Below are 11,741 nucleotides of genomic sequence, written 5' to 3' on the forward strand. Positions count from 1 at the left end.
CCCCCCACCCCCAACCCCCACCCTCCATCCCCCACCCCACCAGCTGCCAGTTCTTAAGTCTTCCCTAGAAGATGCATGCTGTCTTTCCACAGCCAGGTCATACTGTTTGCATTCCAAAGTTTCTTTCAACAGCTAGTAAGCGCTGTAAGGGATGGAGCTGAGTTTTGAAGTTAAGTCTTCTAAGATCAGTGACAGAGACAACCCTTCAAACACGTAGAGCAAAGGACCCCCAGGAATGGAGGGCTGAAGGCCTCCATGGACCCTGGTCCTCATCCCAGCCCCCAGTACTCCCTCCAGGTCTCCACACACAGACACACAGCACATAGAGGGTGTGCCTTGGCCGCCTCCTTCATAAAACTTTATTCTCTCTGGTCACTGGCTTCCCAGAGTATCTTACCTTCTAGAGAGAGCTTTACAACCCCAGAGCTGGGCCCCAGACAGGTGCCAAGGCCCCGGGGCATAGTCCTTTCACTCCTAAGTCCCTCTTCCCTGTTGGTCCAAGTCTAGTTCCCAGCTCAGGAAACTCCCCCGGGCACCTCCACCTGTGACCCTGGACCCAAGCCAGGGTCCAAACTCAGGTTTGCACGGCAGACTCTGAGCAGCCCCGTCAGTCTCTACAGCTTCCTCCCACCGTTTTCTATCCTGAAACTCTGTAGCCTGCGTTCTCCTCCGTGGGGTGGAGGTGAGGGCCTTGTGCCAGGTCCTACAAGGCCATCTCGGATTCCCATGGGATGCTGGGAAGAGAAAGGTCTCAGAGAGCCTTAGAGTTGCTGTTACTAGGCTTAGGGCTGCTGTCTGCACCAACCTCAACCTTGCCAGAGTCAAGCCTCAGGGCAGCTTTTCCAGGGTGGAACTAACACTTGGCTCCTGGGCTGGGGCCAGGTGTTCTCCCTTGGAGATACCGAGGTCCTGAGTTTATGGGCACCCCTGAGAGGGCTGGTGCCATGACTAATCCCCATCACTGGCTTCCTGTGTTACCCTGCCTGCCATGCAGGAAGTCAGCAGGCCTCAACTGCCCCCCCCCTCACTTAATCACTGCCACCTCCCCATGACCCGCCTCAATCGCGTCTCTTTACAGTTGGGCAGAGCCGGCTGGGCCTCCTCAAACTTCCATATCTGCGCCTCAAGATCACTGATAGGCCTAATGGCGTTTGCTCGCCTCCACGCCCTGGGCCCAGCATTCCGGGAGTCACGCAATCCCACAGGCCCAGGGAGGAAACGGTTCCCACAGCCAGTCCCAGGGCCTTGGGGCCTGGGGAGCCTCCCCACCCCACACAGCATATAAAATGAGCTTTCTTTAGGGCCACCTGCCCAGGCAGCCTCAGTCATGGCTAACTTCCCTCTTCCCCAGTCCTGCCCACCTCTACTCCTTCTGCCCCCCCTCTCATATATATATATATATGCATATATCATATACACACCTCATATATACATATATAATATGCACATACATATGTGTATATATTTATATATATTTCTCAATCTTTCCTTCCCCTTTCCTTCCCCTCTCCCCTTTCCTCTCTCCTTTCTTTCCCTTCTCATGTGAACTCCTTCCCAGGGGTCTGTGGAGTCCTGATTTATTCTCCCAGAGAGAAAAAGTTTACTAACATGACCAGCACTCCATTTAATGTCGTATCCACTAATTCATTCCTTCCTTTTCCTCAGACTCACTGAGCATCTCTGGGTCAGGCCCTCTTGCTGAATGGTGGAAATATAAAGACCAGTGATCCAGATCCTACATAGCACAGAGTTGAGGCTGCAATGGGCGCTCCAGGGGAGGGAGGCCATGTAGAGGCTGTCACAGCGACACCCCTCGCCTTCCACCTAGCTCCCAGCCTGCCAGCCCCACTGCCTCTGCCTGAGCCCCTTCTCAAGCCAGGGTTCTGCTTTGACACCCCATATGACAGACTGGGCTTGCCAGGGTCCCCACATTCCCCCAGCAGCCCTCACCCTGCTCAGAAGTAGGTGGAATAGATACCTCAGTCCCTTCCTTCTCAATGTCCACCCCCCAGCTTCATCAGTTACGCCCACATCTCTGAGTGCAAACCCCAACCATGACATCAAGTTGACATTCATGGTAGTCAACAAGAGGGCAGTGCACACACCCAAGAACATGGCGAGCGTGTGTAGAGCACCTACTATATACCAGATCCAGGTAACGTGTTACAGGCCTGGCCCAGCTAGGGCAACAAGGTAGAACTATTGAGATTCTGTGGGAACCAAACGGATCCCCAACCCAGTCTGAAGCTCAGCTGGAAGGCCATCCGAAGTTGCTCGGGAGGAGACAGTGCTGAAGGGTTTTGTAGGTAGAAGAAGCAGGAATACACAGTCACAGAAGCATAAGCAATCACGCCTGGACCTGGAAGTGCTGTTTCCGTTGTCTGCTGGGGGTGACCCACGGGACTCTCACAACGTCACAGTGGGAAATGAAGCCGAGTACAGATGCTGAATGTCCTCTCGGCCACCGGCATGTCTGCAGTTTCTAAAGGGAAGTGCGAGCAGAGGAGTGGAGGAAGTCCAAGCTCAAGGAAACCCACTGGGGAGTGAGGACCTCAGACTCCCCGGGACTCTGGTGCTGCAGAAGCCCCTTCGCTGCTGCCTCTGTTTCCTGAAGCTTCCAGGCTTGGCTGCGAGTGTGTGGCTGGCTGTTCGCAAAGGCTGCTGGGGCAGTCTCCCATGGTGATTGCCAAGGCTTTGGAGGAAAGATTAGACTGGAAAGATGAGCGCCACCGCGCCCCCCAACCCTCCCAGCGTGACACCGCCCTGGCCCACTCTGGGAAAGTCATGTTTGAGCTACACTTCTGGGAGGCTGGCACCTGCAGGTCCCTCTTGTGAACCAGTAGAGCAGAGTCCCTGAGCCAGGACAGCAAGCACCTGCTCAGGAGTTAGGGTCACACAGTTCCAGGAGCCAGTGGGAAAGCAAAGCCCGGGTACACAAAGGTGCAATCAGACTTAGGAGGCTTTCCCACCTCCCCATAGACCAGCTCCACTGATTGACACCTGGGCCCCAGAACAGACACGGCCCCCGGACAGACAAAGGTTGATTTTAGCCTCTGTTTCAGGTTCTTTCCATGAACTAATTTCCAAAGAATCCACGCAGGGTACCTGCTAACCCCTGTGCCCGCCACCATGCCTGCTGTAGATGAAACCCGGGGCCTCCCCTGAGCTGGGAAAGATGCCATTTAGCCACACCCCAGAGCCACCATGCCCCGCTTTAAGAAGTAACTGAGCCACAGAATTATCGAGTTTTATCCAAAGGCATAGATTCTTTTAAACTGGCTGAGGAAAAGATGGAGGCATTGGCCCACGTTGCACCTCAGCTCAAGAGGAAGTTTTAATGTCACACAAAGCTCAAGACCAGCATGGAAGGCTCAGGCCAGACACTGCAAGGGATTCCCAGGTAGCCCCTGTCAAACATCAACACGGGAATGCAATACACAGACAGTCGCTGTGTCTGAGGGTGGCAGAGTACCAAGGAGCTTCTTTTGATGTCACGTGTCCATCCTTGCAGCACAGCTAGCTGGAGCCTCTTATCTCGCTGTGGTGGGCGGGGCCACTTGGAAGTGACCTGGGAAGGAACACGGGGCTTATAACCACGGCAGTCACTTGAGCAGTGTGTCACTCTTTCCACCCCAGCAAGGGACCTGCCAAAGAACAAACAGCAGGCGCACTGGAGCCAGGTTGCTGGAGGACCATTTACTGGTAGAACCCAGGGCTTGAGTGAGTGACAGAGACCCAGAACATGGAAGAGAACGTCTAGGAAAAAGACAGCTTGTCAAGAGCCCGACTTTGGTCCAAAAAGGTAGCCAGACCATTGGGACCTCCAGAGAAGGGGTCTGGAGAATAAGCCCCAGGTCCATTTCTTTGACTTTCTGGGGCTCCTGTGGGTCCTGTGGACTAAATGGGTGAGGACAGCGCTGATGAAAACTGCACCGTCTAGAGTAAGGCCGTCCCTAGGGCACAGTAGGGTGGAGATGCTTGAGTGTGGGCTGGGAAGAGCCATGAAAGGCATCCCATTTGTCTTCTATCTCAGCAACTTTTGGAAACAGGGCCTTGGCTCATGAACTGAGAAACTCTGGAAGCAGCATTCTCCATGGAAGGGTTTTCTAAGGCCCACCCAGAAAGTGTTCAAAAGCCTGAGCCAGAGCTTCAAGCCCTAAGTCTTTCCCCACCCTCTGTAGGTCCTTTAGAAGAGAAAGTGGGGAACAGGCTTGAACTTGTGGGCACAGGAAAGAACTCTTCTGAACAGAACACTGAGGCCATAGGCATTAAGACCAACAATCAGCAAAGAGGACCTCGTGACGCTGAAAAGCTTCTATACAGCAAATGATGCCATCATTTGGCAAAGTGGCAGCCTACAGAATGGGAAAAGATCTTTACCAATTATACATCTGAGGGAGGGTTAGTACCTAGAATATATAAAGAACTCAAAAAGCTGAGCATCCAGAAAACAAACCACCCAGTTTTTAAAATGGGCTACAGGACTAGACAGAGTTCTCAAAAGGTGGACCGCATGGCAAAGAAGCAAAGGAATGGCCAACACCCTTAGGGAAATGCACATGAAAACTTCTTTGAGATTTCCTCTTATCCCAATCACAGTGGCCAAGATCAATAAAACAAGTGGCAGCACGTGCCGCCGAGGATCCAGGGAAAGAGGAAGGCTTATCTATTGCCGGTGGGAGTGCAAGCTTTTATGGCCTCTGCAGACACCAGAGTGGCAGATGCTCAGGAGGCTAGGAACAGATCTACTTCAAGATCCAGATCTACCACGCTCGGGCAATCAGCCAAAGGGCTCTACGTCTGCTGCAGAGATACTCACTCAGCCATGTTCACTGCTGCTCTGCTCACAACAGCCAGAAACTGGAAACAGCCTGGATGTCTATAAACCGTATGAATGGATAACGAAAATGTAGTACATTTGCACAATGGAATATTGTTCAGCAGTTAGGAAAAGTGAAATTATAAAATATGCAGGTAAAGAGATGAAGCTAGAAACAGTCATCCTGAATGAAGTAACCCAGACCCCAAAAAAGACAAATATTGCCTGTTTTCTCTTATAGGTGGGTGTTAGTTTTAAGTTTTCCATATGTGCGCTACTGAATAATCACAGAAGTTAGTTACCTAGTAAGGGACCAGAGCAAAAGAGAGGCGCTCCCAAGGAAAGGCAAATAAATACAATGTTCTGGAAAGAAACGGGGAAACTAGAAGAGGAGGGTTAGCTAGGGAGAGGAATGGGGGAGGATGGTAAAACAGGGAGCACGGGATGGAGAACTAACATCAAAGGCCGTCTGAAAACCCACATGGAAACCTGCCACTGCTTCCTCAAATACATCCACACAACAAAGAACTCAAATAGCAGAGGAGACAGTGCCCTAACTAGACAGCTTATGCTACCAAGTAAAACCTTCAGGGCCATGAATGGGCTGCATATGGTTGAGTCATTGGCCAAAGGAATCCCATGGAACTCCTCAAACATCAAAGGCTGTTGGTTGTTCTCCACACCCTGATGGTGAGGACCTTTTGCTGAGGACAACACTCACATCACCAAACATGGAAGAGTTGAATTGGTACCTACCTAGAAGCTTCGTCACTACTAAATGATGTTTGAGGTACTGACCTTACACACTACGGAGGAGAAAGGGAACCATCAATGTCATGCAGCTATGAACCCTGCGATCTACTACAGTGACCTGTCTGCAGGATATACTGGTGCAATAGTGGTGCAAATGTGATGGGTGCAACTGGCCACTTTGTTTACATTTAAGACCCAGTCTAGGACATGGAACCCATCCCTAGCGCTGCTGAAGTGGTCAAGAACCTGAGACTACCCAGGCGGTGGTGGCACACACCTTTAATCCCAAGGTTGGGAGGCAGAAGCAGGTGGATCTCTCTGAGTTCGAGGTCAGCCTAGTCTACAAAGTGAGTTCCAGGACAAATAGGACTCCACAGAGAAACCCTGTTTCGAAAAACTTAAAAAAAACAAAAAAGACTCTGAAACGAGAGAGGGCATGGGCATGTAGGAAAATTTACTGTTGTCCTACTAAAGGGGAATAACACTAAATGACCCCTACTGACATAGTGCTATTACCATAGATCAGTGCCTCGCCCAGGCCACACCAGAGAAGCTTCTCTTAACACAGAGACCTACAGCTGGACAATAGAAAGAGAGTGAGGGACTCTGGAGCACTCAGTCCTAAACAGGATGTAGTCCTCAAATCCCTCCCCACAAGGCTCTGATACCTGTTGGCAAAGGGAAAATCAATTTTCTCCAAAGAAGTATCACTTGATATATCAACCACTCTCCAGGACAGGCCGCATGGCCAGAAGCAGTTGACCAACACAAATGGTCGCCATGTTTTGTTTGGGGGTTTTCTTTGAAGGATTATCTTTCTGTTTCATTTTGATTTGTTTGATAATGTTGTCTTATTTTGTTCATTTGCTTTGATTTTATTTTGGGGGGTTGAGAGAAAGGGAGAGAGAGAATATGACATTGGATAGGTAGGGAGGTGGGGAGAAATTGAAGGAAGGGAAATATGATTAAAATACATTGTATGAAAAATTATAAGTATAAATTTTCAAAAAACTGTAAATATATTGATTTGAGTTTTTAGGGGGCTGGGATGGTTCCACACGTGCCATGGCGTATGTGCGGACATTGGAGGATAACTTGTGACAGTCAGTTCTTTCCTTTCACCATACATGTCCCTAGGACCAAACACGGGTAATCAGGCTTGGTAGCAAGTGCCTTTACCCACTGAACCATCTTGCCAGCCTCCAGTAGGTCTTACAATGAGGTCCCCAGAAGACAGAGCCTGAGATGGGGTCTGGGTGGGTGGAGCAGAGGGCTGGAGGAAGTGAAGCAGCAGAACTGGAAGAGGTTGTTTCTGTCCGTGGAGGATGCTGCCCACATCAGTATCCATCCACTAGCCGATGCTCATCCCCGGGCGTCCTGTGTAAAGATCCACTGGGAAGTCTCCACAGAGCCTTTACCTCACAGTGTCTGAGGATCAGAGAGTTGGGGGCAGGTTAGCTGAGGAGTTGGGATGGCAGCATTTGAAGGTGTCTGCTTCCAAGACCACTCACTCCCGTGACGCTATGGATTGACTTGTGCTCCCCTAACATTCCCGTGTTGAAATCCTATCTCTCAGGGTGATTGCACCAGGAGGTAGGACCTTCAAGCAGGCAATCAAGGTTAACTGGGGTCAGGAAGATGGTCTCAATCCAGAAAGAATGTGTCCTTACCAGACGAGAGGACAGAAGCCTGCGCACAGAGAAAGGTCAAAGGAAGGCACAGCGAGAAGCCAACCAGCTATCTTCAAGCCACAGCCCTCACAGCAACCAGCCCTGCTGGCACCTTGGTCTTGGTCTTCAGGCCTCTTGAACAAAGGAAAAGAAAAAAGTGGTCTGTGTTGTTTAAGGCACCCAGACTGTGGTGTTTTATGATGGCCTTCACAGACTGGAACCCAAGGCTAATAGCAGGGGATCGCAGTTTCCCCACACCCGCTGCGTGAGTGTCCTGGTCTGGCAGCTGGCCTCCTCACACAGATCTAACACAAGCTGGGGTACAGCCCAGTGGTATAGTGCTTTCCCGGCATGCAGGAAGTTCTGGGCTTGGCCCCCAGTGCCATAAAACAAACAAACCATAAACGAAACGTTTATGGCATAGGCTTGGAGGAAGGAGGGGTCTAACCCTCCCTCCAGGTCTTCTGGGTTCCAGGGGCCAGCCTGCTCGCTGAGGGGTCAGTGCGGGACCCCGTATAGCAGAAGCCACCCAGCACGTTGGCCACCCTCTCTCAGAGGTGGAATAGATGGTAGGTATGGGTGCCCAGATGGCTTGGGTCACTACTAACTGCGAGCCAGCACAGGGCAATGCCTACGCCCCAAGAGCTTGAATTACATTTGAAAGTTAATCAAGAGATTGAACGAGAAAGCTTCCAGTGACTGAACCTTGGCATTAATCACAGATTGGGACCCAACCGTGCCTTAATTAGGGCCCCACAGAGGGAGTAACCTCCTTAATGCTTGGAAGTTGGATATAAGAAGTCACAGGCCTCTTTGTCACTTGCCCTCAAGTGAGTGACATTTTGCTTGTTCTACATCTGTTTTGTTTTGTTTTCTCCCAGTAGTTGACACCAAGATTATCCAGTTTGGGACCAGCTCTGAGGCTCTGAGAGCTGGAGAAGCCCCCAGAGGGCATCAGACGTCATGCGTAGAGAAACTGAACTCCAGAGCAAGAAAAAAAAAAAATTGATCCAAGGTCACCAGGGAAATTGTCGCATGCCCAGTACCTACTTTGGACAGGGTCTAGGGTGGACTCTTCCATCCATCCTGTTCCTATGGGCAAGGGAGAAGTGTGATGCCCATGGCTCAGGCTTGTACTTAGGGACCCTAGACAGGAGCTCGGGCCTTCGTAGTAGAGAATGGCACCAATTGAGAGCGATCACAGGTCAGACCCTGGGAAGTGTGTGTATTCCTTGTCTTGGCCTGAGCTCCCTGAATAGTGCTAGGGTCACAGGCAGTGTTTAGCAATTCATTAGCAGAGCAACCCGCCTGGGACACAGGGCACATGGACACCAGCTCCTGGCCAGCTCCATACCCATTGCAAGAAGAGCAGCCACCATGTGAAGCAATGATTGCCACATGCACAGAACCCAGCATCTTAGGATCAGGCCACAGGGACTCAGGGGACCCAAGTTCTGGCGCAAAGGCTCATATGACCAGGATCGGCATTGAGCAACAGTTTGGGTCAAGGGTTTGCCAGTCAGAGGCTGCAGTAAACAATGCTGGGCTCCCTGGATACAGACAAAGCAAGCCTGGTCCATGGAGTAGCGGCCACAGCACATGGCAGTGGACCTACAGGATTCGATGGACACACAGGCTTTCCCATATTCCCAGCATCCCAGGATGCATGAGATGTCATCACTTCCTCTTTCAGCTGAGGAATCGAGGCCAGGCACAGCGCATGGCAAGCCAAGACCTCAGGTTACTAAGTGCAGAGCTAAGAGTTCAAGACTTCCTCCATAGTGGCTCCTGAGACGATGGGATGGAGTGGAGTGGGACCATCAGATTGCACTCGCCCCATGGTCCTTATCATGGCCCCTCCAGGTTCTCAGCCTGGACCAGGGGACAAATGGAGGACAGTCAAGCCTACAGTCTCATGCCCTATCCTACCCAGTTGGCAGCCTAATGACTTCAGTCAAGTCCTTTGACCTGCCCTTGACCTGAGTGAATCATTTCCTCATACCTGGAGGAGGTACAAGAGCCACTGGGCTGCAGGCTGCCAGGAGAATTCAGTCAGCCCATTGCTGCCCCTGGAGACCCTGCTGGAGGCACCAAAAATGGTTCTCTTCCCAAGGATACTTTTAAATATTTTTTTAAACCACGAAAAACTTTGTGCGTGTGTGTGTATATATATATATAGTATATTTTATATATACATATGTATATCCCAGATACATTTTTGGGAATACACATACACCTCACACACAAATGCACTCAGTTCATTGGCATACTGATGGTCGGGTTTTTTACTATGTAAGACAATGTACATGTGTGTATGTGCATATATGTGTGGGTATGTTCAGAGACCAGAGGACAACCTCGGATGCCATCTTCAGGAACACCACTCACCTCCTTCGACACATGGTCTCTCACTGGCCTGGAGAATACCAGTTCAGGTAGACTGGTTGGCCAGCCAGCCCCAAGGATCCTACATGCTCAGCAGCCTTTACGTGGGTTCTGGGGCTTGAGCTCGGGTCCTCGTGCTTGTGAGCAAGTCTGAAGCAGCTGAACTATCTCCCTGGCCCTTATTAGTGATTTAAATCAACTCGGACTTCTGCTGTCCTGAGAGACCAGGACTCAGTGGCTCCATATAAGACCTACCGTGGCAAATGAGTCTCCAGCCTTCATGGGTACAGAACATGATACAGTGTTCCGTTGCCATGACAAAGCTGAGTAATCACTGTACAGGGAGGAAAGGTTAGTCTGGGCTCACAGCTTCAGGTGTTGCAGCCTCTGTTTGGTTGCTCCCATTGCTTTTCAGCTGTGGCGGGGCGGGGCAGAACATAAGGGCAGGGATTAGGTGATGCTTGCCTCACAGCAGCCAAGAGAGCGTGGAGGAGAAGTTAAGATCCCACCGTCCCTAAGGATTTGCTATTTTACTCATTGCTATGGCAGGATACCTGGCAGAAGCATCTTAGGAGAAGACAGTTTTCTCTTGACTCCCAGTTTGAGATTAGCGTCTGTCATGGCAGGGCAGGCATGGCAGCAGAGCGTGAGGCAGCTACTTCCTCTGCGTCTTCCGTCAGTGAGCCGTGACAAACGCTGAGGCTCAACTCGTGAGCTTCTTCTTTTATTCACTCTGGGACCCCAGCCTAGGAGATGGTGCCACCCACATTTAAAGTGATTAAGCTAATCTAGGTAATTTCTCACAGATGTGCCCAGATGTGTCTCTATGGTGATTCCAGATCCTGTCCAGTTGGCAATTATCAACTATCTCAGTCTCCATAGGCGTAACCCCAGTGGCCAAACTTTCTCCCACTAAACCATCCCTTAAAAGTTCCATCATTTCCCCAGAAGATATAGTTATAGAAAAGCACTGGGAAGACTAGACCAGGAGGATCGAGTGGAGAGAGGAAGGAAGAAGGGGATAAAGGAAAGACTACCAGGAGGGATAATTTACACTAAGGGCTGTATGAGGGGCTATAGAGAAACCTACTACTGTGGAAGTGTCCTAAAATATATACACATATTAAAGGAACCCAAATGCACTGTCAAATAGCAAGGGAGATAATGTCCCAACTAAACATCTGCCACCAAATAAAACATCCAGGTCCTGAAATGGGTTACATCTAACTGAGTTGTTGACCAAAGGGGCCCCATGGGAACCCCTAAACAACTCAGGACATTGCCTAGGCTATTGGTTGGTCCCCACAAATTAGTGGTAAAGCCTTTTTACTGACACAACACTACATATCTCGTTGAACACAGAGAAGTCAAGCTGGTGCCTAACTATAGCCTTCACCGCTTCTGACTAGTAGTGTTCATGGTACTGGAAGGTACTCTGCATGCTACCAGAAGAGAAAGGCAGGCACCAGCCCAGCTACAGACCCTGTCATCTACGATAGTGTCCTGCCTGCATGTTACACTACTGTAATAATGGCACAAACATTGTGCAAGCAACCAACTACTATGTGCTTGGATTTAAGGGCTACTCCACAAAATGAAACCAATACCTGACATTGTAAAAGTGGACAAAACCCTAAGACTAGGCAGGGCAGTGGTGGCACATGCCTTTAATCCCAGCATTCAGGAGGCAGAGGTAGGCAGATCTCTATGAGTCTGAGGCCAGCCTGGCCAGCAAAGCGAGTTCCAGGACGGCGAGGGCTCTTATACAGAGAAACTCTGTCTTGGAAAACAAAACAACAACAACAACAACAAAACCTGAGACTAGATAGGCCGTAGACTTAAGGGAAAACCAAATACTATTGTTCTGCCAAAGGAACATAATAATAAAATAACTCCTAACGGCACACTGCTATGTATATGTATATGTATATGTATATGTATATGTATATGTATATGTATATGTATATGTATATGTATATGTATATGTATATCAGCGTCTCACTGAGCCATCATCTGAGAAACTTCCCCTTGCAGGAGATGGGAACAAATTCAGAGACCCACAGATGGACAAGGTGCAGAGAGAGATTTTGGAGCACTCAAGGGATGTCTTCATC

Source organism: Alexandromys fortis, unplaced genomic scaffold (genome assembly GCF_014885135.2).
Source record: "Alexandromys fortis isolate MF-2015 unplaced genomic scaffold, M_Fortis_MF-2015_v1.1 scaffold_59, whole genome shotgun sequence".
Classification (NCBI taxonomy): Eukaryota; Metazoa; Chordata; class Mammalia; order Rodentia; family Cricetidae; genus Alexandromys; species Alexandromys fortis.